The sequence below is a fragment of the Falco punctatus genome, assembly GCF_963210335.1.
Source record: "Falco punctatus genome assembly, chromosome: 4".
NCBI classification, from domain to species: Eukaryota; Metazoa; Chordata; class Aves; order Falconiformes; family Falconidae; genus Falco; species Falco punctatus.
This window is the reverse complement of record NC_137583.1, coordinates 105,910,426-105,935,721: the sequence shown is the minus strand read 5'-3', so window position 1 is coordinate 105,935,721 and position 25,296 is coordinate 105,910,426. Positions and strand designations below refer to the sequence as shown.

Genomic DNA, 25,296 nt, shown 5'->3' with positions numbered 1-25,296 from the left:
TTTCTAAATTAATATTTTTTTTTAGAAAGGAGTGACTCAACAGACTTATATTAGTGCACTTAGTCAGACTATTTTATATCCTCTGAGGATATGGCTCAGTGACGAGTCAGCCCTTTAACCTGTAAAGCTGAAGCTTGAAATCACAAACAGGATGTTCACAAAAAGCAACACGTTATGAATTACTTCAGAGTATTTCATAAGTCTATATAGTTTTCCACTGGCCACAGTCCCAAATGGAAAACTGATGTAGAGATGATTGTTATGAAATAAAAAATATGAAGTCTTCATTGGCAGTAGACTAGTGAAAAGACAAGAATTCATTCTTGCAGCAGCCTGGAAAAGTTTGTCTTTATTCTGCACACGTTTTGTTTATGTTACAAGACAGTTACAGTTGAAGGAACCTTCACCAATTTGTCTTGAAAGTGGATTTTTTTAAATGCTTGCAGGAGGCAGCTCAATACGATAAATCTGGTCCGATGTTTGATCTCTAAAAGTATTGTGGCTGCTATTTTCACATGAGATGTTTAAGAGCTGCTTTAGAAATGTGAAATTATCAAAATGCTCATTTACTGCTTAGTTTTGCACCACTGCACAGCTGTGCTGAATTAGACAGATATTTGAAAAACAGCAAGGAGGAAAAAACCCCAAACACCCAAAAAACCCAACACATTCTTCTAGCCATTGCGTTCTTAATTTATACAAGTAAAAAGTCCAGAATAAGTCATATCAGAAAACAGACCCTGTCTGCAACTAAGTGTATTTTTCTTGGAGAAAACTTGAAAAGTTTGTTCATTTCCTTTCATGTCATTATTTTCTAAACTCAGAGCCATAAAAAAGGTAGACCACAATATTTCTTGTCTTGTAAGTGGCATCCAAAGGACGCAGTCAAATTCCAGGTCTATTATAGTGGACAGAAAGTCTAAGTTGCATGATCCCACCTTAAGTTCTTTACAATCTGCAACAGATTCATAATAGATGATGAGAGGGACAGAAACATTAACAGATAGTATTTCCATTAGCCAATCCATCCTGAAAGATTTTTGGAGATCGTCCTTAAGCTGTGTTCACTCCGGTCTCAGCAATCAAATTTCTTTTCAATTCCTATTAATTTCCTCTGGGGCTTATGTATCTAGATCTATCTATTCTGGACAAAATAAAAGAGCAGAAGAAAAATATAGTTGGACAAAATAAAAGCAGAAAAAAAAATAGTTGGACAAAATTTCCTGTTTAATAGAGAAAAAAAAATATCTCAAAACATTTTTGGAGTTCAGAACTGCTTAAATGTTTTCTTCAGACATCAGGCTGGACTGACAAGAGTTAGTCTGATTTTCCATGAAAGAGAAATAAGAGTATATCATTTCCTATTATCTCATTTATTTTGAGGGATTACAAGCAAACTTCTAGGAACAATCTTCCAGTTAAATGTGATTCACTAAGCCATGTAATTTGGGTTGTGATTTTTGTGAAAAGCATTAGATATATATATATATCTATAAAGTGAGAGGACAATCTTTTTTTTTTTTTTTTTTTTTTTTTTTACAACTTGTGAATTCTAACTAGGATGTGGTCATTGAGATTTTCTTTCCATATGCACTTTTTATTTCTTGCTATTTTAAGAGCAAGTCAGCAGCATGTGTCCCAATGACATGTCAGCGTATCTGCTTCTCACTGTGAGACTCCATACCATTCTGATCTCTTCTGCCTTAGATGGTGGGTACACTAGATATATAGCCATGGATTATAGCAGAAGAGGTCATATAATTTTTTCTTCATCTTCGTTTCTACTTATTTCCTGTATGGTGGGCTTACAGCTAGAATTACTTGGCAGTTGCTTAATGGCAGCAAACCAGAAAGATATTACCTTGCCTTGGAGTAAAAAGCAAAGCTGGGTGGGATTGCTCTACTTCTCCACATAGTAGTCTTTTCATTACTGGTCTGGCACTTCTATCATACTGTTTCTAAGAAGTGAACAGGAAAACAACTGTCTCATGAGGTATACATATACAAACCCTTGGTTGCCTGAAGTCATGTGGTAATCATCCAGTCTCTGTAACACCAAATATCTGTCAGACTTTATGAAACGTTGCAGTCATTCTGCCCAAATTCCAGTTCCAGCATTTGCTGATGATTCATCCCCAAAGTCAACAGAGAGAGGAGAAACAGCAGTTCCTGTGGAGGAGATGTCTACCCTTCCTGTCTAATAGGGAGGAGGAGCACATTTTCGGCAGGACATTGTTTTCTCCAGAAGTGAAGCCTATCACAGACACATAAAAGTTTTAATGGAACAGATCCACCCATAGAAGGAAGGAGATACAGGAATAGAACTCCCTATTTTTCCTGATTTGGTGGTGACATTTAGTAGTTTCATGTGATACACAAGCAGCATTTAGGAGAAAGGAAAATAAATGTCTTTCTGGTCAGTTATGTTCTAGACTTTCCACAGAAGTAATCTTTGTCACCAGACAGCTGGACGCGCAATAAAACAGGGAGAAAGCTTGTATGTTGATCTACTTCCACATAGCACTTAGCCACAAAAAATCTTGGTTCTTTTAGAGATCTCATTTTGAATCAGATGTAGGCACAGTGGAGAGTTTTCAAATCCCATTAGGTTTAGATACAGTTTGTCTACTACATCTCTTTGAAGAAAAGCAGAGAAAAGTGAACCATGAAAAGTGGCAGAAAATGGAAAACAATAACACAAAATGCATCTCTTCAAGATTTCTGAGACCACTAAATCCTTGTACTAACTGATCTTATCTTAGGCAAACATGTCCTAAATTTTAAATAACGCAACCGAACATTTCAGGAAAAGAAGATCCAGCCTTGTGTTGACAAAGGTTCAGCTATTCATAGGTTTCCTTCCCATTGCGCATGTAGGCTTTCACCTGTTACTTCTGAAAATCTAGTGTGGATCTTCATAATTTATGTCTCTTTGACTAAGGTAAATCCACCTGGAGAGAGAGGATATATCTGATGAAGTGGCAGAAGGGCATCTCTGCTAACAAGCTTGCTAATCTAGCAATGAGGTCCTCAACGTTCAGTGCAGGGCCAAAGCCTGATGAGAAGTGATGCATGGGCTGAAACGAGGAAAGGCCTGATGAACAGCTTGATGGAGGAGGGGGCCCTCACACTTCCCCCATGAAAGCATGTTCACTGAGGACTCAAGTATGTGTAGCCAAATGGATACAGCACAGGAAAATAATAGGAAGAATGAGAAGGCCATGCACAACTGCAGATCTATGAGCTCATTTGGACTACACAGATGTGGTGGGGTAGCTTGTGCAGCAGGAGTGGTGCAACGAGTAAATAAGAGCTCTCTCAAAAGGACAGGCAAGGAGAAAAAGATGCATTTGGGCCCAAGAAGTTGGTTGAATGCAGGGAGATTTGTCTGGGAACTTAAGAGATGCCAGACATGAAGTTATGGGCAAGGATCAAAGGACAGACCAACACAGGTGACATGTCAGTAGGCTCCTGCTAAAGATACCTTGATTTTAGTTAAGTCTTTCAATATTATCAAGCCAAACTTCAAAGATATGTTTTGGATAAGCAGAGTATAAATTAAGTGGAAATGCGGCTGGACTGCTAGACTACAAAGGCTATGATCAGCCAAACCAAAGCCCAGCTTGTGGCTGGTCACTCATGACATCCCTCAAGGATCAATTCTGAGGTCAATAATACTCTACGTCTTTATCCGTGACCTGCACAACAGGACAGAGTGCACTCTCAGCAGGTGATCAATACCAAATCAGGTGGTATCCTGGAGTACAGGGCCACGGAGGGACTTGACAGGCTGGAGACATGAGCTGACAAGAACCTCATGAAGTTCAACAAAAACAAATGCCAAGTCCTGCACCTGGGCTGGAAAACCTCCCCGAAGCAGTATGGTTTGGGGGCTGACCAGCTGGGAGGTAGCTCTGCAGAAAAGGACCTTAGGGGTCCCGATAGACACTGAGCTGAAAATGAGCCAGGAACGTGTCCTCACAGCAACAAGGGCCAATCACATCCTGAGCTGCATGAGCAAGATTGTTGCCCGCAGGTCCTGGGAGGTGACTTCCATTCTGTATGTCACTTGGCAGATCACACCTGGGGTGCTCTGTCTAGTTTTCAACTCTTCACAGTAAAAACATTGACTGGAGCAAGGATACCGATATGATTTGGGGACTGGAGCATATGCCGTACGAAGAGAAGCTGAGAGAACTTAGTGTGCTCAGCCTCAAGAGCAGAAGGTTAAGGAAGAATCTAATCTTCTAATGGAAGAATTAGAGAAAGCAAGACGACTATCTGGACACACACAGTGATGGGACGTATGGTAACAACACAACTGCAAAAAGGAAAACTCTAATTAGATAAAAGGACATTTTTTTCACCATAAGGATGATAAAATATTGCAACAGTTCCCAGAGAGGATGTGGCATCCCCTTCCCTGGAAATATTCAGAACAAAACCGGGCAAGGCCTTGCATAACCCACTCCAAGCTGGCTTCACTTTGAATAGGGGCTGGACCAGATGATGCCCAGCAGTCTTTTCCCACCTAAATGATTTTTTTAATTCTGTGAATTAATAGAAGCATTTGCAGGAGGTCAGTGAGAAATGAAGTAGTTAAATACTTGTCATAGCTGCAGAGCAAGTTGTTGCTTTAGTGTCTTTCTTATCTGTTCCTCTGGATCACAATGTGTTGTTTCTGATGTATTCACCTCTCTCAGCAAGAAAGTTCCAATTTGCTTAATCTTATTCCAAGTGCATGATTACAAGCCTTAATCACTCAGCATGCCTGACCATAATTAGTATTTGAAGATCTCCCCTTTGGGAATTGTGAGTAATGGTAGGTTCAGGGATCCAAAAAGTATCTTTGAAGCAAAAAATTGTTTAATCTTAACAGTAGGAAGAAGGTAGAGCAAAAGATAGTTTTAAAAACTAACTGTGTATAGGTGAGATGCTGTTCATGAGATGTGAATGTCCACATTGTTTACGTCTGAGATTGTTTCTATCTGAGATAATCTGTCCCAGATCTGTTTATAATTGCAGGAAATCTAGGGCACAGTTTCAAATCAAAACAGAAGTCTAGGACTGGTCATATATATTGTACTGCCTATAACTCTCCATTGATTACACAGAAAGAAATGCAGCTGAGGGCGACTATCTTAGCTACAGAGACTGACACTGTAAACAAACATCTATATTAAATTAAATAATTCCCAAGATACAGCTCTAAAATATCTCTAGAGTCTGGATTCCAGTCTACATCCCCAAACTTGCCCTTTAGCCTTTTTCATTGAAGGCTTCTCCTTTTATTTTAATCCAAGTTTTCTGTTCTCTGCTGTTTCCTGATCCTGCTTAAACCAAGTGAGTCAGTCTGCAAGAATGTCACAAGGTCACTTATAGACTGATGGAGCTGCAATATTCTTGAAATGGTTCGAAGAAATTAATATCAGAATTAAAACATACACAGTTTAGAGAGCCAATTTCCTGACAAACGTGCTCTGTAGATTCATGAAGTAAACGCCACAACAATCCTGTTAAGCTACAGCATTCATAAAATATTTACATGCAGCTTTGAATTTGTCACAATAGTGTAAATATTTAAAGCAGTATCACTAGTATCTTGGAGTCATCATGGCAGTTCACACCCAGCCTTATCATTTCAGACTCTCTGCAAACACTGCCAGCATTTTCAGCAACTTTTAACAGTTTCCTGTACAACCATTGCACCTAGTAAGTGTACTTTTTCTTGAATTAAACAGAAGTTAAACCCAAGATTTCTGAAAACAAGTGAGAAGTCTGCATGAATCAGTCCTCCGCGAACTGCTGTAACAGAGTGCCGTTTATTCAGCTCATTTTACACAAAACCTGTAGCAGCGTTGCAATGCAATTTGTAAGAGATTTCCTATATCCTCCCTACAGAAAGTGAAGGAAAAAAAGATGCCAAAAATTTTTAAGCATGCTTGAGAAAGACTATGTAGTAAAGGAATTTATGACTTTGTTTCATGATCATTTTCTGTGACAGGTGACAATGCACAAATGGGATCACGTACCAGAGGGTGCGGGGGGCAGAACTCAGAGGAAAATTGAGAAACACCATTACATTCTAATCCTATTTTCCTTGAAATTCCAATTCTATAAGACATAGCTTTGATTTTCTGTTCATTTCCCAAAGCTTTCCAACATCCATGATTTTGGGTGGTCAATTTCATTTCTTTCTTAAAACAAAGAACAAGATCTTAGACATATAAGGGTGCAATTCTGTTGTCTTCATTAAGTGTTCAGAGACATGTGCGTACAGAGGGAAAAGAAATTATGTGGAAGACCCCCAAACATTATAAATTTCTGTCACTGTATGATATAAGCATCCCATGTAAAGTAAGCCCTGAACTCTTCAACAATTTATTCCATATTTCTCTGCATTTTTTTCTCAGAGAATGGTCTGTCTCTAACAAGAGGTCTGTATAACAATGATGCACGCACATTCTATGGGGTGAAGCCTAAAGTCACAACTGTAGAGAAGAGCTATGTTCTCTGCGATTTGTACTCAGAGATCTGTAGAAAAGCAAAATATGAAAACACAGTAAGTCCCCTTCTCTTTATTCTTCATCTCTACCATATCTCTGCAAACACATCGGTCACTATCATTTTCTTGTCTCCTTTCCATTTTTTCTCCCTGGAAGATCTAATGAAAGTTCATTTCCAGAGGTTTGGCAACCTACCCAGAAACCTGTTTATTAGCTTTAAAGTCTTTGATCAGATCCAGCTTTTTATATCACCTTTTTTTAACACGAGAACTTGTAGTGATGAAAGGTCCAAGTCAGAGCCAAGGCCCATAAATCACTGAAGGATTCTGTTTAAATATGAGCATTCATTTTTCTTGGCCTGTTACTTGTTTATATTCAGCAAGGGTCAGAAAACAGAGGGTAAGGCCCAACAGAAAAATTAATCTTAATGCACATAGGTCTATCAGCATAAAGCCTCTTTTCCAGAAGACAAAGAAGTTGTATAAAAAAAAGTATTAATTTGCAAAGCTTTTATTCATATTAGGATTTTATATTGGGGTGGGGGGTGGGGGGAGAGTATAATATGGCACTGTTTTCAGTGGGGACCTTGCAATAAATTGAGTCTGAAGAAAAATGTGTAACCTTTAACCCTCTTGCTCTCTGGTCTTCAATTCCAAGTGATACATCTATTGTATAGTTGGAAAGTTGATTAATGCACTTACAAGAAGTATCTTGTACACTTCAGAGAAACGGGGTTTCATGGGAAATAAAAAAAAAACCCTTTAAAGGCAAATCATGTAGTTTGTGATAAAAGTTCTAGAAAGAAAAAAAAAAAAAGAAAAAAGGTAGCTGATGGCTACAGCCTCCTCTTGCACTGGCTATTATTAGTACTGTTCCAATGTCAAGTGCAGAACTGCACTTGACAGCTCTCACTTCAGATGCAGAGAAACCTACAGAGGCTTAAGCTTTACACTAGCTTTTTAAACCAACAGCAAAAAGGGAAGAAGTAAAACTTTGCTCTGCTATTGCAAGCCTTTTCTTTCACTCAGACTACGTTTTCAGTGGAGTGCATCAGCACTCAACTTACTTTTTCCACCAGTTAGAGAGAAGAAGGGCCCTTACAGAAAGAATAGAAAACTCGTTTGTGGCACTTTTGAAGTCTTCCATTTACAACTAACAGCAAGCACATGCAGTAGAAAAGGAGTCCTAAATGGTATTTCAGCTGTTGGCTTTTTTTTCCTTATCAAATTCATTGCAATTACTTTGGGTAGTATAGTTAATGCAGCATTCAAGGACAGACACACAGCTCTTAAAAGTGTGTAGAAACATATATAGAAAGTAGCCTAAAAGTATGGCAGAGCCAAATCCCACCACAGTAAATGTGAACCTTTTTTTTTTTACTTTGCTTTTGCGTCAGACGCTTAAGTCAGTTTTCAGCTGCAGCTTTTCTTTTTGTCTCCCCTTCCCACAAAACAACATAACAAAGGTTAAAAATACAGTTTTTAGTACAAAGTACCACACGTTCAATATTTTTCTTATAATTTAAATGAAGACAGAATTATTAAAAACCTAAGGGATTCCAAATCAGATGTCTGTACCTTTATGAGTTAAAAAACCCACCTAAACCAAGTAGTTCAACATGCTAACAAATCTGTCTTTGGTGGGAAGAAAAAAAAAAAAAAAAGAAAATGGTAAGTGAAAATAAGCCATAAACCAGGTTGTTTTCTCATTGTTAGGTTCTCATAAGAATCCGCACAAGGCAAGTGGTAAAATGATGTCCAGTCTTGATACAGACCTCAAGCTGCAGTAAAGTAACAGCAGCAACCAGCAATAGTGCATCAGCTGTTCTTGCAGGAAAAAATCCTTGTGGACTCGGGTATGGTGTGCTTCAGAATTGACAGGGTTGCTTGTTTATTTTTCTAGTCCAACACAGGTCATTGCCGGAGGCATGGTATAATACCAGACCAGCTGGTTTATAGTAGTGATTTGGAATGACAGACCTTTTCTCTTGCTAAAGAGGCAGATTTTTGAACAGACAGTCTACCTTGTATAGCACCTCATAAAAAATCATGGCCCTCTTTCTGTCATGGCAAATGGCAGGTGAATCTTCTCCTTTATATCTTTTCTCTTGTTCATATTCCCTGTGACTTTGATATAAGATTATTGTTTTGTTGTGGTACTATTTTTACATAGGCTTTAGTTCACAATGCAGATGGCAATTGATTTAGTGCCAAGATTTGTCATATGTAAATCTCTACGTATATATACATCCACACCATAAGTGACACCACAAATGAATTAGAAAAATGATGGATACGTTATATCTTTTAAAATGCAAAGCAGATTTTTCTACTTTGAAGTGGAAGGTGTGGGGAATCTAAATCATAAAGTCATCCTGAAACAGAGATTTATCTTAATTAGGGCTCAGAGTAGGGCAACAAAAGTATTAATAAATGGTTCCCCTTGTTGTAGTGGTTTGCTTTTACTTGAAAAAAAAAAAAAACAACAAAACAAAAACCAAAAAAACCCTGCTTGGCTTGCACCAGAGTTTCATTATGTAATGTAAGAACAGAAAGAAAACAGGCATGGGCAAAGAAACTAAATTGTCACCACTTAAAGATGACTCAAAAAATTTGGCCTTTCAAGCAGGATGGTTTCAACAGAGACTCAGAATTTTTCTTCTTACAAATTCCCTGTGAATATGATTGGCTGTGAGGTGTCTATTCACCTCCAAGCACTGGAGCAGGAATCCTTGTACACAACCAACCTCACTCATACTGTGGACGGTGAGTTAATCTGAATCACTGCTGTGCTATTTTTAAAAACTCCTCCTCATACTACCTTTTAACCAAAAAAATTGTTTGATACAGATAACTCTTGAATCATATCTCAGCTGCCCTTGAGTGGCATGCAAGTATGAGTACTATAACCCATGGACTTGGCATACAGGCACGAGTTATCACCCTGCAAGAAAAATGCACAGGATGATGAAAACAAGCTGTGGCTGTACAAAACACTTCTTTGGCTACTTCTTTCAAAGGGCAGTTATTGCTTCAAAAAATATTATTAGAAATACCTGCCATAGTATCCAACTCAATCTCCAGGTAAACTAATCAAGCACTTAGACCTCCTGTATTTCCTCCTGCTAATGGACTCCCAGGCTTCTTGGCAAAGTCGGAAATATTTTCAGCAAATGTGCAGTGCTGTCCTTGTTCTTGCTATAAAATGAGTTTTAAGTGACTCAGAACAACGTGTTCCATTGCACATTTTAGTAACTTTTTTAGTGCTGTGTGTAATATAGGGCAACCCCCATCTTGCCACAGCTTTTGCAAAACAGAAACTGCCTGTCTCATTACACCCCTCCTCTCTAATTCAGTTTGGAAGCTTGTTCAGCCTGAAGACAAAGTTAATATTTCTGTCTTTCAGACTTCTTCCCTCTTATCTTGTTAACAACAAATAAAATGAGAACCAGCAAAAGGCACAGCGGGTTCAGAGATTTCCCATGGGCCAAATTGGCCAGGGGTTCAGTACATTTCCTGCAAAGTCTACGCCTGTGCAAGGAGATGCACAAGCTGCCTACATGTGGATCCAAGATAAAGGACACAAGATCTAATAACACCAGAACCTCTTCTTGGACAGCAGAAATTAAAAACAAAATTAAGAGCTAGGAGGATTGCAAATCCATGAGACATTCACACATGAATGTTTATTTTTTAGCTCCTCTGTCAAAAAATAACTTGCCAAGTTTCTCTCGTGGAGGATGTGTATGTAACACTTGTTATTCTTTAGAAAGATCATTACTTAAAAAGACCTGTCTGGAAATAATAGAGTGGGACGGCAAAAGAGTAGTAAGAAGTAAACAAGGAAAAGAAGGAAAAACAATACTTTAGGGCAGCATCATATCAGCAATGAGAGAAAAGGTTTAGCCAGAACAAAAAGCTCACCACCTGCTTCTCCTTTAATGCCTCTTCATTCCATTGTTATCACTGATTGAAATTCTGGCAAAGCTGTTTTAATTTAGTATTTCAGCAAATTCTAAGTACTTAATGACACTTCTTGTCAGACAATGGAGCTGTGAGTCTTGTCCTTGAACAAGCAAGTCAATATTATGGTTATTTCCTTAGTTTTACTATTTGTGCATATGTTTTCCTAGAAATCTTACTTCGAGCAAATAAAAACTTGACCTCAGCTTAACGCTACTGGAGATAATTTTATTACATCATTCACTCTTCAGGTATGGATGGTATATAGTTTCTCACTGAGGCTGTTCCTCCTTTTCAAAAATGTCCAAACTAGATCCATTTTGGAAGAAAAGTTTTAAGTTTGAAGAATAAAAAATTCTCTATAACAAAGACTTTTAGTCTGACCATTTCTGATGGGTTCTTACACCAGGCAAAACATCAAAAGAATTTATTTTAATGCCTGTAATAAGTTCTTTTTATGATATGAGGTATCTTTATAAATAGCTTTTTAGGTTTCCAGTGGATTATTATTTTTGACAGTTCATTTTAGTACTAATACATTTCAGCCTCCTTAATTGAGAGTGTTTTGTTTAGAAAAGAGAAGACGCGACAAGCAGACTTCAAATGCTTTAAAAGCTCCTGCAAGGAGCTGGTAATAACCTCTTCTTCATGGATAAACAAGAAGTAATGGACATAAATTGCATCGAGGAAAGTTCAGGTTAGTCATTATCAAAGACTTTCTAAATGGTAAGGGATAGTGAAACCCTGAAACACACTGCCTGGGAGGAGTGTGGTGACTTCATTATTGTAGGTCACTAAGAAGAGGCTCAGCAAACATCTATCAAGAAAAGAGCAGGCATAGCTGATGCTGCCTTAGAGTAGAAGGATGAAACAGGTGTTGTTCCTTCTTCTATGACGCTCTTAACACCCAACCAAAATCCAGGAACTTTAGAAAAATACTAAAGGATATTTCTCAAAAGGTTTTTCTTAGATTACTGTTAAAAATCACCTTCTACGTATGAAAGATTTTGAATATTGAAACATTCAGCACTGCACTTTGCCCTTTCTAGAAATAAAAGGAGGCTGGCTTCCTAGGAAGCAGTTTTCTGTTACACTGTTGCTGCACAAAACATGATTAAATCACATCTATGAGCCACGTCAAAGCAGTTCCACAAACAGGCAATTATTTCCTGTAGTTTTATACTTTCATTCTCTTTTTCACATACTCTTTCTAAGTTTGGACTTCAGTTAAAGAACATGTCTTCTGCATTAGTGTTCCCTGTTACCACGAGCCTCCGTTTCAACTCTTGAGGTCAGAAAGATGTAGGCGTGTATTCAAAGTCAAATATTTTCTTGAATTGGGCCTTGCTTAATACAGTATCCTAAAGGCTTTTAACCAAAACTTGAAATCGCAGATCAGAATGCCTTGTAATAGATTGTAAGATGGTAGAAACGTGGGGAAAATGATGCCTGAATTAACCCTTTTTCTAATTCAGTTAAAAGAAGAGCTTCAGTAACATAAAATAAAATTAGCAACAAATATCAAGACTCCACAGATTTCAGGCCATGCAGCTGAAGAGGGGGAACATCAGCCCTGCCTAAGGGTATCTGCAGTCTAAGTAGAATTTAGACTCTTTACCTACCTAAATTTTAATACGTAGTAGATCACTCTGTGGTCCTGTGTCTTCCAGGATTTTTTGACTGGGCAAAAATGATAAATGGGAGTTCTTACTCAACTCCTTTGTGGCTTAACACAACACCACATTTAGGCAGGGCTAAAAATACTCAACAAAATGCTCAGATAAGATGAGTGGTAACTGCTGGAACCCTTGCAAATGTCAGCACACAGAGGGTCTTTATTCTTCTAGGTTTCATTTCAGTCTGAGCAATTCACAGGGTAATCTTCTATACCCTGAGACTATTCGGACACTAAGCATACTGAAATAACTAGCATGGGGTGGTCTGTCCACTCTCGTGTTTCTCCAGATATTTTTGGAATCGTTATTTTGTAAATTCATTGTATGGGCAGACTTAATTTATTTTCTCCTTGAGGAAATTACCAGAAGTTCTCACAATAAAATAGAATAATATTTCTTTATGTCCTTTTAAATTAGGTAGGGACCTACACACAAAGACGAAGCACTTCTCATCATCTCTTGTGATCAGAATACAAAAGACCAAATGAACAAAAGATGGCTAAAACATTAATCCTGTTGCTAATCCCATTGTTGTGGCTGCTCCTTGCCAGAGTTTGCATTTCAAAGGCTGAAGTCTTTCTAGCCTGAATATCAGTTGTATTTTCCTTCTTGCCTTTAATAATCCAACTATTAATTACAAAATTAATCTTCTTTTCAGTTGTATTTGATTACAGAATTGGAACCAACTAACTTTTGAATAGAACCAAGCCTGTCAAATTCAGCATCACCGGAATATAAGCGGTCACAAATTGTATGGAAACCCAGCAAAAATCCCCTTGGCCATCACACAAACAGGCAAAAAAAAGTAGAGCAACTAATGTTCTGCTTTATAAGTAAGGGGGTGTGCTGCAAATTTTTACACCTGCTTTACATTGGTGTGTACGACATTTCAGTGAACAGCAAAATAAACCCATCTCATCCAATTGCAGAAAGCTGTTTTATATTTTGTTTCTCAAAAGATATTGTTGCTACAATAACGCATTTGAATTTCTGTTACGAGACCCCTTTATATCATATGTTCATATTTAACTAAAACTCAGGATTTTGCACTGATGCTGTAAAAGGCACTGTTCCTCTATAGGGTTACTGTGTGTCATTGCCCTTCAACATTTTTTAGTATGGAGGATTGACCCTAGCATAACACTTACAACATCTTCAAAGCTGTAAAGTAATTCCTCTTCCTCCCCTTGCACCTACAAAACTCCGTAGCCTAAACTAAGCCCTTAAGCTGTGCCTGGCACCTGGAAGGGGAAGGGTTCGGTTGTCACATCCATCTGAAGCCGCGTAAAAAGTTCTTTTTGCAACGCATGGGAAGAAAAATGGATCAGCTCTCACTTTTCTTGGCCGCATTGTCTCTGTAACACTAACTGAAATAAACAGCAGTTGACTTATTGCTGTCCCTTGTGACTTGGAAGTACACAGGAAAAGTGTTTTTCATTTGAAAGTGCTATTTAAACAGCCATTTCTCAAAGTATACCCCTATTTAAGAAAGCAGTGTTTTCAGCTGTGAGGTTCAACTTGTCCAAGACATTTTCATTACCTTCTTAATCTTAAAGATACAGTTGGTGTTGAAAAGACACCTTTATTGGCTTCAGTTAGCTTCAAAGAGAATAAATAAGAAAATGCAGGGCAAAGAACAATTTTGCTTTTTGTGGGTTTGCCCCCACACACTCTACTCCTTATGACATAACCTTAGGACTTAGTTCAGGAAACTAGCTGTCGACAAGTGGAATTTCAGAACCATGCTTAACCATCGTTGAAATAGACACAACTCAAGCCACAGTTAAAATTGGACATGCAGTAGCTGCCGTCTCATAGAGGGCCAGTCAAGTGGGCAAGCAGAGCTGTTTGGTAAGGAGTACAAAGCATAGTGATTCAGATGAGCTGGTTAATTTGGAAGACTACGGAACAGTGATCCCTATCTTCTTTCCCATCCTCACACAACGACTCTATTCACACCTCATTGCAAAAGTTACAGTGTGTTTTTAGGCAAAAAAAGAAATATTACCTGATTTTATGTACTCATACCAAAACTTCTCCCCCAGAATTTCCCTTTCACCCCAAAGAAAGGTACAGAATCAATTGCATTTAGTAACGAAACTCTATTTGAAAATATTTTGCTGATTTCCTTCAAGCCACTGAAGTAAAATAAAAATAGCTGCTCATTTTTTTTTGTTTTGTAACACTTCCAGATTTACCATGCGTCTATTCCCCTTCAAAAGGGAAGAAAACCATCTTGTTGAGAGTTCTTTACTTAAATCACAAAGAATAGTAAGCAGCATAGTAACAGCCTGTCAGACATAGTGCTCAACTGAATGCTTTGAATAATATAGTTTAATTCCTTCATGATTCATATCAGGAACTTTTAAGGATGTCTTCCACATCCAGGTTGGCATCCTCTGTCTGCTACTGTACAGTCTTTCTTTGAGTCTTATTTTTATTGAAACTGAGGTTTTCCTATGAAAAGTTAATTTTGAGGCTTTTACACATCCTGAATACAAAGGTTTTTCAGTGGAAAAAATGGCAACTTTACTTATGATAACATTTCCTCCAGTTAACCATAATTTCTTTTTCCTTAACTTCTGCAATAAAGTTTATGAAGCAATACCTTTGCTGACTGCAGCAGATAATCCTGGTTAATGAATCTGTAAAGTGCACAGAATAAAAATTAATAGTATTTGTTTACAGAAATAGCAAATCTTAACTCATATAGAATAAAATAATATTTTAGCATTTATTTGAATAACCTGAAACTGCATACATGGCAGTGCCAATTATCCAGTTGTTACAGTTTTGAAATGGGATATGAAATCACTGCATTTTCACTTATGTAAATGTCTCCTTATAAGAGTTTCAGTATGGTATGAGTGATTTATGTACCGAATACTGGGTGTAACAAAGTTCTTTCCAGTTATAAATAATCCCTGATAGACTGAAATACATTTAATCAATCTATATACTGCAAAATGCATTTATGTGATCATGTTGATACAGTATAGGTGTTCTTATATTGCTACATAACCACCACAATTCTGTTATGTTTATCTACCTGCTCAAAACTTGTAATGGCCAGTTCTGTTACGTTGGAGTTCATTGTGGAAACCTAAACCAGTAAAGCACTAGGTAAATCTTTCAAAAGAGAAAGGAGTTAAATTCACTCTATGCATTAATATATTACAATCTTTTTTCTGAAACTGTCTGGAGAAATTCTAGTGCTATATTAAACAAAGCCAACATTTAAAATTTCAAATGAATCAACCTCGTTTTGTTGCCAATAAAGGGCATAAAAGTAGTTACAGATGAAGTGGTTATTTCCAGTAACTGAATCTGCAGACCTCAGTGTATTCCCCCAAAATCACACTGTGATATTTAGTTAGCAGTTCAAAATTGAGTGCCCTTGATTTGCATGAGAAACCTCTGGAAAAAAAACACTACAAGGACTTACATTACACAACAACGTTTTTAAAAAGGCAAAGTTTGGCTCATGAATTTAACTAGTCCATATTAAGGAAATAGATGCAAAAGAGACATTTTTAGTGTGGAAATTTGTCAGATACATTCAGTGAGTGCATTCTGTCCTGTTCCTGCGCATAGGACATAAATAATTTTTTTACCATTGCTTTAGGTATCAAAGAGAAACACTGAACACACAAACCAGTCCCTCAGGAGTTTTCAGCATTAACTAGTTTTATATTTATATACAGATAAAAGGCACCTGCAGCTGTATTTTGTTAGAATTAAAAATGACCTTCAGTGACCAATAAGGCTAATCAAAGAAAAGTTTTTTCCCAAAGGGCATAGCACTACGCATGTTTCCCTTCTGAGGCAGTCAGAATAGATTTAGGTAATAAGAATGTGTTCAGACTTTTCTCTGTTAATTACAGTGCATTGTGTACATCGCATCTGTGCTTGCATACAATAGGATGCAAATGAAAAGAAATTGCAAGACTATTTTTAAAAGGTAAACAAAACTCATAGTGCAGCCCTCACTAAATTGAATATAGCAGTAAGCCCACCTCGTAACACAAAGTCTTGGAAAATAATAGTGATGGGAGCTAAACAGGCAACCTTATACATTAAAGAAGGGTGCTTTTTGAAGGCAGAATACATGTTTTGCTGACCTTTCCGCATTAAACATAGGAAACTGTTCTCAGATCTGCCTTTCTTGGACCTAATTGTGTAGGTACCCTTTGCCATGAACTGCATGAGACAATAAACAGGGACAGTCAATAGTACCTTACACCTACAGTAGTCCACAGAGCTCAATAATTATTTTTTTTAAAATCCACCTGCCTGATTAGAACATAAGGCATTACCATTTTCTTACATTTGGATCTGTGAGATGTAGAATGCTGATATCTATCATGGCAGTACATGTGGCTGGGCCCACTGAATTCTGTGGACAATAAAATACTACATTTTGACTATAAACTTGGATCATATAACCTCTGTTTCTTAAAAATGTCTCAAAGAAAACATTACTGTAGAGCTTGGGTTTTGTGTTTACTGTGATGGATGTTACAAGCTGCTTGATGTCAGGGTAGTCCTGGTGAGATAGATTGTTCGGGAGATGCAATCAGAGATACATGATTAATATACCTAACAAAAGTATTTATATAACTCCTGTTCTCAAAGTACTGAACACCGCAGGCTCATTTAGCCTCACAAGATCTCTGAAGAGTACAGATGCACTCTTGATCTCTATTTTCATAAAACTCAGGTGCAGGTAAGCTGAGCAAAGGTGATTCATGAAGTCTCTAACAAAGCAAAGACTGGAACACAAGTCTCCATAAATTTACCTCTTTGCTGGACTCTCCTTTTTCTCATTTCTTTAACTGTGAAGTTTATCTAATGAATATCTTTCAATGCTACCAGTTTCTCCTGCTGCTGTAAGAACTAACAGAAAGAGAAGAAATTTAGGACATTCTGGAAATTGAAGAGAAAGAGAAATAAGAAACTCAAGCAACAGAGCTGCCAGGAACAAGAGAAGAGACAGAAGTAACTCAGTTCATGGAGAACAGTTTCTTTAGCCCACTGCATACTGTGCATCATAACAAGAGGCAGAACTCACTTCATAGAGTACAGCTGCTAATATTTCTTTAGCCCATTTCATGCTGTGCATCATGGTCAAAGTAAACACAATACCATTCCAAACTAATGACAAATAACATAGGGATATTTTATAAAACGGAAAAAACAGCAACAGCAAAGAGCCTCTTTTCCACCGAGATGAATGGAAAATGCAGTGTGTCAGACTATTCACTCTACTAGTCTAGATTGCTTAGTGTCTTTTTCTCTATATATCTTTCATTTCATTTCACAAAAGAAATCAAACAAAGAAGTTGTCTTATCTTTCCTTATTGATCCATTTTCTGTTCTTCTGTTAAGAATCACTGCCCTTCTACTCCCAAAGCCCCCCTCCATGGATAGTTCAAGAAAAGGTCCAGAAGCAGACTAAATGGTTTGAGTTGCTTTGATGATTGATGGCACAGGAGCTGGAAAACTCCAAACCAACTTGCTGCTAACAAAAATACAGCAAGGCTTCACCAGCTTCATTAATACAGATTGCCCTTGTTTTGAGCCCACCTGAAGCCTGTAAACAGAAATCCAGCCTCCTAGGGCAGGGTATTAGAAAGAAGAACATCTGAATCTGTTCTGTCCCATACACAGTTCACACTGTCAGTCTTTACAAATTTAGTTCTTACACAGCCAAGGTTGTGAATCTTACAGCTATGACAATGGTGCTAAAGACATCTGCCTCCAAGGATGATCCTCTGACCCAGACCCCAGGGCTGCAACAAGACTTGAGATCCCCTCCAGCTGGAAGTGTCCATAGTTACCCTCCATATCATTTACCCACGTGTTTCCTGAGCCTCATGTAGTCCTTATACATCATTATTAGTATTCACTAGGTTCTTTAGTCCAAAATGCCTGTAAAAATCCTGTTAATCATTATACTTATTCAGCTTTAAAGTATTTTATCAGTTATTGCAGAGAATTGATGTGAATTAATACAACTGAAAAGCCTTGGTTATCTAGTGTCAAACATCATAGCATCAATAGTTTTAAGGTAAATTCAACTTACTGTGGATTGGGCCTCTTTCAGCTGCTGCCACTGCACACCTCCAGCCTGAGCACAGGGAGAGAGATGCTTCTCTGGGAGGTCCTCTTAAAGGGGCATCATCTGTCCAGCTCTTCCAAAAATCTCTTTCATGCTGCTTCACAAGAAGCTCTGGTGGACCCTAACATTGCAATCAGAACCCACTATCTCACTTATCCCAAACCTATGGCTCTAGTGGGTAAGAGTTGTCTTGCTATGGTAAAAGAAGATGAAGGGAAAATTCAGACTGGGTGACACCCAACCTTCTTGGATTGAGCACTGGGAAAACTGGAACATTTTCTAGCATTTTTAGGACTATTGCCCTCTTCATCCTCCCTCATGCAGCCAGCACAGATACAGAGAGTTCATCAGCATGGCTTCTTGATGCTCTGTATGCAATAAATTAGTCTCTCACCGCTTCTTTTAACTAGAGAAAACCTACTGAACTAGCAAAGCCTGTCACTTCATTATTACTGTCCTGATTTCAGCTGGGACAGAGTTAATTTTTTTCTTAGTAGCTGGTGCAGTGATGTGGTTTGGATTTGGCGTGAGAAGAGTGCTGATAGCACACTGATGGTTTTAGTTGTTGCTGGGTGATGTTTATACTTTTTCATTTTTATGAAATGGGACTTTTCAGTTTCTTGGGCCCTGCCAGTGAGAGGGCTGGAGGGGCATGGAAAACTGGGAGGGGACACAGCCAGGACAGCTGACCTGAACTAGCCAAAGGGATATTCCTTACCCGAGTATATAAGCTGGGGGAAGAAGAGGAGGAAGACATTTGGCATTGTGGTATTTGTCTTCCTGTGTAACAGTTATTTGTGCTGGAGCCCGGCTTTCCTAGGGATGTCCGAACACCTGCCTGCCCATGGGAAGCGGTGAATGAATTCCTTGTTTTGCTTTGCTTGCGTGTGTGGCATTTGCTTTACCTATTAAGCTGTCTTATCTCAACCCTCGAGTTTTACATTCCTTTGCAATCCTCCTCCCCATCCCTCTGGGTGAAAAGGGGTGAGTGAGGGGCTGCGTGGTGCCTGGTTGCTGGCCGGGGTTAAACCATAACAATTACCTACCACAGAATGCCACTAACTGACTAGGGCAGACACAGTTTTATAAAATAAAGTGCGATACAACTACTTACTTATTTTGAGTTTTGATTGTTGTGTGAGAAGAACTGGGCACAGTTTTGCACTGAGCTCTGGCAGTGCAATTTTTTCCTTAGCTAAAGGCCTTTCAGGTCTTTAATAGTGTCCTGCTCTGCTTTTCCTGGGTGTTTTGCTCCTGGCATCATGAACTGTATCATGTATTTCATAAGACAATAAAATAGAAGCAAAAAACCACATAAAGCCCATGCCAAAGCTGTACATGCAAGCAGAGGCTACTTTTCCTTTCTCACCAATCTATATTAATTATCCATTTCAAATATATAATCTGGAATGCACATACCACTTAACATAACAGAAACCAAAAAGACAATTAAACTGTCTGCCTCTTTGGAATTTAATTTCTTTGGAAAAAAAAAAAAGTATGTTTTTACCTGAATGGTTATTTGAATTTGAAACAATGTCATATTCTTTATTTACATTATTAAAGGCTTGTGACAGTAACAGTGCATTTAAAGTTTTAGACCTGTGACATCTTTATTCTGTTTCTAATTAAGCCTCAATTATAAGGTATGACCCCCTGGCCATGTTTAAGTCCCTTTCCCAGATGCATAACTTTAGATCTACAGTCACCTTTAGTAAAAGGTAATTAGTTTAAGATCAATATTTTAGTCAAAGCAGAAACACTGAAAATAATTGAGTTCAATGATTCCCATGCAACTAGCGTAGCTATTTTGGACTGAATTGGCCACTTCAGAATACCCGCTCTGGCTGTATTGCACTAGTCAGAGATGGCCTTTGACATTCATTTGTTCCAAAAACCTCTTTGTGCCTGTTCTGGGCTTTTCTAACAGGCACGTTCTCCCTCCCCACTTATGATAAGGGACAAAAATTGGACTGCAGTTCCCAAGACATTTGACAGGACAAATACAGTCTGCAGACTACCGACCATCAGGGTGCAGGCGCTGTTACAAAGCCTTTCCTCTACCACAAAACTCCTAACGCATGCCAAAGCAGCTGATACAGACAGGCACTTTCCACAGTCCTAACTCTGCCTGGAAGAGTATCTCAGGGGAATGCATCGCAGCCTAAATAGGCCGATGTATAGGTAGATGACGTGCTCTGGAGAGAGTGAAGTTACTGTACGTAGGTGCTTAGCTGAGCCCCCAGAGGGAAGCTAGGCCCATAACTTAGTCATCTCTAATGCTGTTTATTCCCTTTTCCTTCTTTTTTTGCTCCCTGCAGTTATACGTCAGGCTGTCGGCAGTGAAAGAATAGACTGCTTTGTTTTGGAGGGGGGGGGGGGGGTAGGGGGGTGTTGGTTTGGTGTTTGGTTGTTGTTGGGTTTTTTTCTGGAATCCATAGTTATTAGGCTAGGTGTAGCATCATGAGTTGCAGGCTTTAGCGCCATGCAGGTGACATGAAGTCATCATTATAGCCACCTCCAACCTTTAGGTCTTCAAAGTACCAGATGGGCTGATGACCTCTTTTGCACTGTGCATGCCGTGCATTGCACAAACAGTGCACAGGAGATTAAGAGTCCAAGTATACACAATGGCCAGAAGGTAGGAAATGAAAAAGCAGCATGATCAGAGTCCTGTTAGAGCTAGGAACAGAGTCTGGGGTGCCCAGCCTCTAAGCTATTAAACACTGCTGTCACTCCCATTTTAGCCCAGTATTAAAAAAAAACAAAAAAAACAAAAACCTAATGCCTTAGATTTTATTCTTTTTTCCTGAGCTGCTAATTTTCACTGGTACCCTCCAACTCGTTGAAAAGAAACCTCACAACAACATGCCTGAACAGAAAATGTTTTTGCAAAACAGCCATTCCAAAGAAGTGACACAAGGTATGAACCACCAAAATCAGGTCCTCTGAACAGTAGGAGGAGCAGGCAAAAGGAATGTCTGCAGAGTAACGATGTGGGTAGCCTCACTCCATTACTCGCAGTACAATTAATTCTGATGTATGCATTATATCACCCTCACTAAAAAACGGTGATTTCATCCTCTCCCATAATGACTGTAAACTTCAACATGGATGTTCTTCCTGAACCAAATTATGTGGTGAGCAGCTTGTCAGCAACTGCAATTTGGTGTGATCTTGCACACTAAATTGCAGTATTATTTCAAAAGGCTGCCTTTGCTTTCTTGTTTTACATGCAAAAGCCAAAATAATTTGTAAGAAAAATGTTCATTTGTGGGGTTTACCAGAAAAGGACAGAGAATTTTAGTAGGGATTGTAAATTAACATCACTGTGGTTATCAGGAACCTTTGCATTCTACTAGAATTTTAAACATTTGCTTTAGCTTCCACTGAAGTCAAATGCAAAACTAAGAATCAAACTGGCCCAGAGTGAAGTTTCATGTTGTCTTGGCCACTGGCTGAAAATTAGGATAGCTATTACAGTAGTTATGCAGCTGGAAGTATTTAAAGAAAACAGCAGGAACCAAAACGTTATCCAGAAGAGGCAGTCCCAGATTAACCCTTCTGTTGCATTAAAAGTCACTATATTGCCCTTGTTCTGACTTGGAAGAAGGTCAGACTTAAAAAAAATATTTATTTTTTTTTTTAACCTGTGTTTTTTCATTAGTAGAACATGTTTTGTGCAACTGCCATGTCACAGAGAAGTAGATAGTGAGAGTGAACAGTAGCAATAGCCACATGAAAATCTCTATATCCTTTCTTTTACCCTCTGTCTATTTTGAAAATTAAGCCTTAAGCCATGTTCCTCACATAAATACTTGCTGAGAACATGGTACAACCTACTGCAGACATAAAGTATTGAAAAAGTAATAACATAGAAATTGCTACAACACAGGGTCTATGCACCATGGAAGTCCCACTTGAGCACTGAAAATAGGGTTTTAATTGTAACATAAGTGTTTCTGCTCTGCAGAAGAAGAAATTTCACCCAAAGAAAGCTGCAGGTCTGCACAATTAATGTCAAAATGAGCCAAGCAAAAGAAAACATTTATATTAGGCTATCCTTCACTTTTTCTGTGTTTTTCAGTACATTTGTGAGACCCTGCTTGAGAAACACTGATAACTGGTTCCTAGAGCAACTCTCTGCTGTATAAAGAACACTTATTTTTGCAAGGCCTAGCAAATGATTTTAATTGGAGTGAACTTGCCACAGGACTTTACAGTGTCCTCTGCTTTATCACATATAACATTTTTTCCTAATATTTCTTAATATTAAGCCCCTTTAGCAAGGCTTTCCTGAGGCATAATAAATGTAAAACTTTCTTATAGTCTCCCTTCAATATTGTAATGTCCTTATATTTTTACTAAACCAAAAAGGGGGCTTCATAACTCTCTCCCCCTACACAGAGATTTATTCCAGCCATCTCAAGGTTAGTGAGTCTGAATGGATGCCGAGATTTCTGCCCCAGCCTTGAGTGTATCACAAGGAAAACAGCTTAAATAACATTTTGCAAGGGTTTGGTTGGGTTTTTTTCAACATTTGGACTACAAGGCCCAAGGTTTTTTTTTTCTTTTTTTTTTTTTTTTTTCCAAATTCTCTATTAATATTTCACAAGGCAGCAATATATATTTATTTTTATAGTTTTGTGTTTCCTGCTGGAACAATTTCCTCTGACACAATTTCAACACTTCCTCCTTGAATTTTTACTGCCGTAGTGAACAGTGCCAAAGGCTTTACCCAATGTAACCTCATAAGCGTCTTCCCACTCATAGTTTCACAGCACTGAGATTAAGAGTAGGTTTTTCCAAAGCACTTAAATGACTTAGAAGTTTATATGCATTTTCTAAAAAACAGGTGGGCATATAATAAATTCCACAAAAGCCAGCAGTATGTCTAACTTGTTCTCACAATAGTGAGGCAGCTTTCTATCAGCCAGCTCAAGCATTAATAGCTATCTAGCTTCAGCAATATGGAGTACAGGTTTTGCAAAGAAGCCTACAGAAGTTTTGGTCCGTGATTAAATTGTTACTACATGAGACTCAGGCTGTCTCTTAGCTGCTGCTGACAATTACAGGCAGTCTGCTATGAGCATCACATCTTGGAACTGAGGTCCCTTCTTCTACTGGTAATTGCCTGCACTGTGCTCTCCACATTCCTACTTCATGTTATTGGAAAACCGATGTGAAAATCAGTTTTAACCTTACCATGGCACATGGGTAATTTTGTTCTTTATTCTACAGCCTTGGTTTCCTTTCTCTACAGAGTCCTTCAGACTCTCTCAGACTCTCTTCCTTGCAGTTTCCTTGCTTTCAGGTTTCTACCACCTTGTCCTCATTCCTAACACAGATTTCTTTCAGACATTAGTAGTATCACTTCTAACTCCCTTACCAACATACTCCCCTTACCTCCTCAGATTTCTATTTTCTAATCTTAATGATGATCCCTTTCTCATCTCTCCCTAATACACAGCTTGCCAACACATAAATACTAAATATTTTTGCTGAGAGTAATTCCAGTAACGAGCAGGGCAGTGGAAAGTGTCATTCATTTATAGAATATGCAGGCCAGCAGGAAATTCTGTGATATTTTATTTGGTTTTCTTCTAAAAGAGGAGAAAAACCCCCAAACTATAATTGAAAACCAGGAAATGGCTTAGATGCACAACGGCATTACCATGCTGGAAGAGGCTTGAAGCTAAAAGGTTTTGTCCTGCTGTCTGTCTCTGGTAGGCAAGGACATGTACACGGTCAGTCACAATGACACAACAGATGTGGTGATGTCACAGTCACTCATACTGTCAGAGCCATCCATCTCCAGGTCTCCTCTGCATCTTTCTTATCCCCTACATATATTCTTACAGGGATATGCCCAACCACTTCTCTCTGTCCTTAGAGGGACGGGAAAGACATGCCAAACATATGCCTTAATCCAAAATCCCATGAACTCTCAATTAAACCCAGGCAAAAAATAATAAAGTAACATATGTTGAGTATAGTAGAGCTTCAAAGTCCTAGTTCTTGCACATTGTGCCAGAGTCCCCAGAAACAGGAGAGGATCACCTGTGCCCTCAGGTATTTTCAGAAGAGACTGAGAAAGAAGCACAGACCAGTGAAAAGTCCATGTCTGCGCACTGCCAGAGGTACATCCCAGCTCTCCAGTATCCTGGCACAGGACTTGGTACAGACATAGCTCATGTGAAGGAGGCACTGATAATTGATAAGTCTGTACCTCAGCACAGAGGCCAGCATCATTTCTTAGGTAGGAAATCATGCCAGGGAAAGAGGATTCATCCTCCTTCTCGAGCAGACACAGCTTAGCACCTGCTTTGGTAATACACTAGAATATTCATGGATACCACACTCATATACTTTGTCAGACAGGTGATTTGACATTCCCTGGTCTCCTTGCATTACCTCACCTCTCTCCAGCAGGCTGATCTCCAGCAATGTTGCACTGCAGTGCTGGTGTTTTCTACGAGGCACCAATTATGCAGAATACCTTCCATTTCACCAACAGTTCTCTTCATCACCCCAGACTGCCGCCTCCTTGTCACCAGCTTCTGCACTTCTTCTCTATTGAAAACTATTTTCACAGCCTGAGGCAATCTAAACTATCAACCTTTCTCTATTTTTAACTGCCAAAAAAAAAATAAATATAAATAATTACTCCTGTTCCTAACAGCCCTTAGTATCTGCCCTCTCTTCAGCTCAAATGCCTGCCTGCTGCAGGCACATTTCTCCTGTCACAGTCCCTCTCCAGCCCCAGCATCTTTCATTTCTCCAATTCCAACCACGTACAGCCAGGGACGTTGCTCCTTGTAGGAACAGTCACCCTCTGTGAGATAGGCACACAGAGCAGCAACAGCAGCCTGCTGTGAGGAAGCTTGGGAGGCAAATGAGGGAGTAACAATAGAGATAAATGGAGACAGAGAATAAAATCCCTGGTCACCAGGTAGACTAATGCTGGGCAGGCAGTACCTCCACCCAGAAGCAGAGTATCTGATTATATTTTTTTTGTCCTTTTTTTTGTG

The 25,296-nt window shown here is 38.7% G+C and overlaps 1 long non-coding RNA gene across 1 annotated transcript in view; it reads right to left on the bottom strand.

Annotated features, from left to right (window-relative positions):
* Positions 1–1,493: 1,493 nt before the first annotated feature.
* Positions 1,494–25,296, bottom strand: part of LOC308062881 — a 55,541-nt gene continuing 31,738 nt past the window's right edge. The window contains exon 2 of the long non-coding RNA XR_013927735.1: positions 1,494–24,900. This is a non-coding gene — a long non-coding RNA (uncharacterized lncRNA). The remainder of the gene's footprint in view (positions 24,901–25,296) is intronic.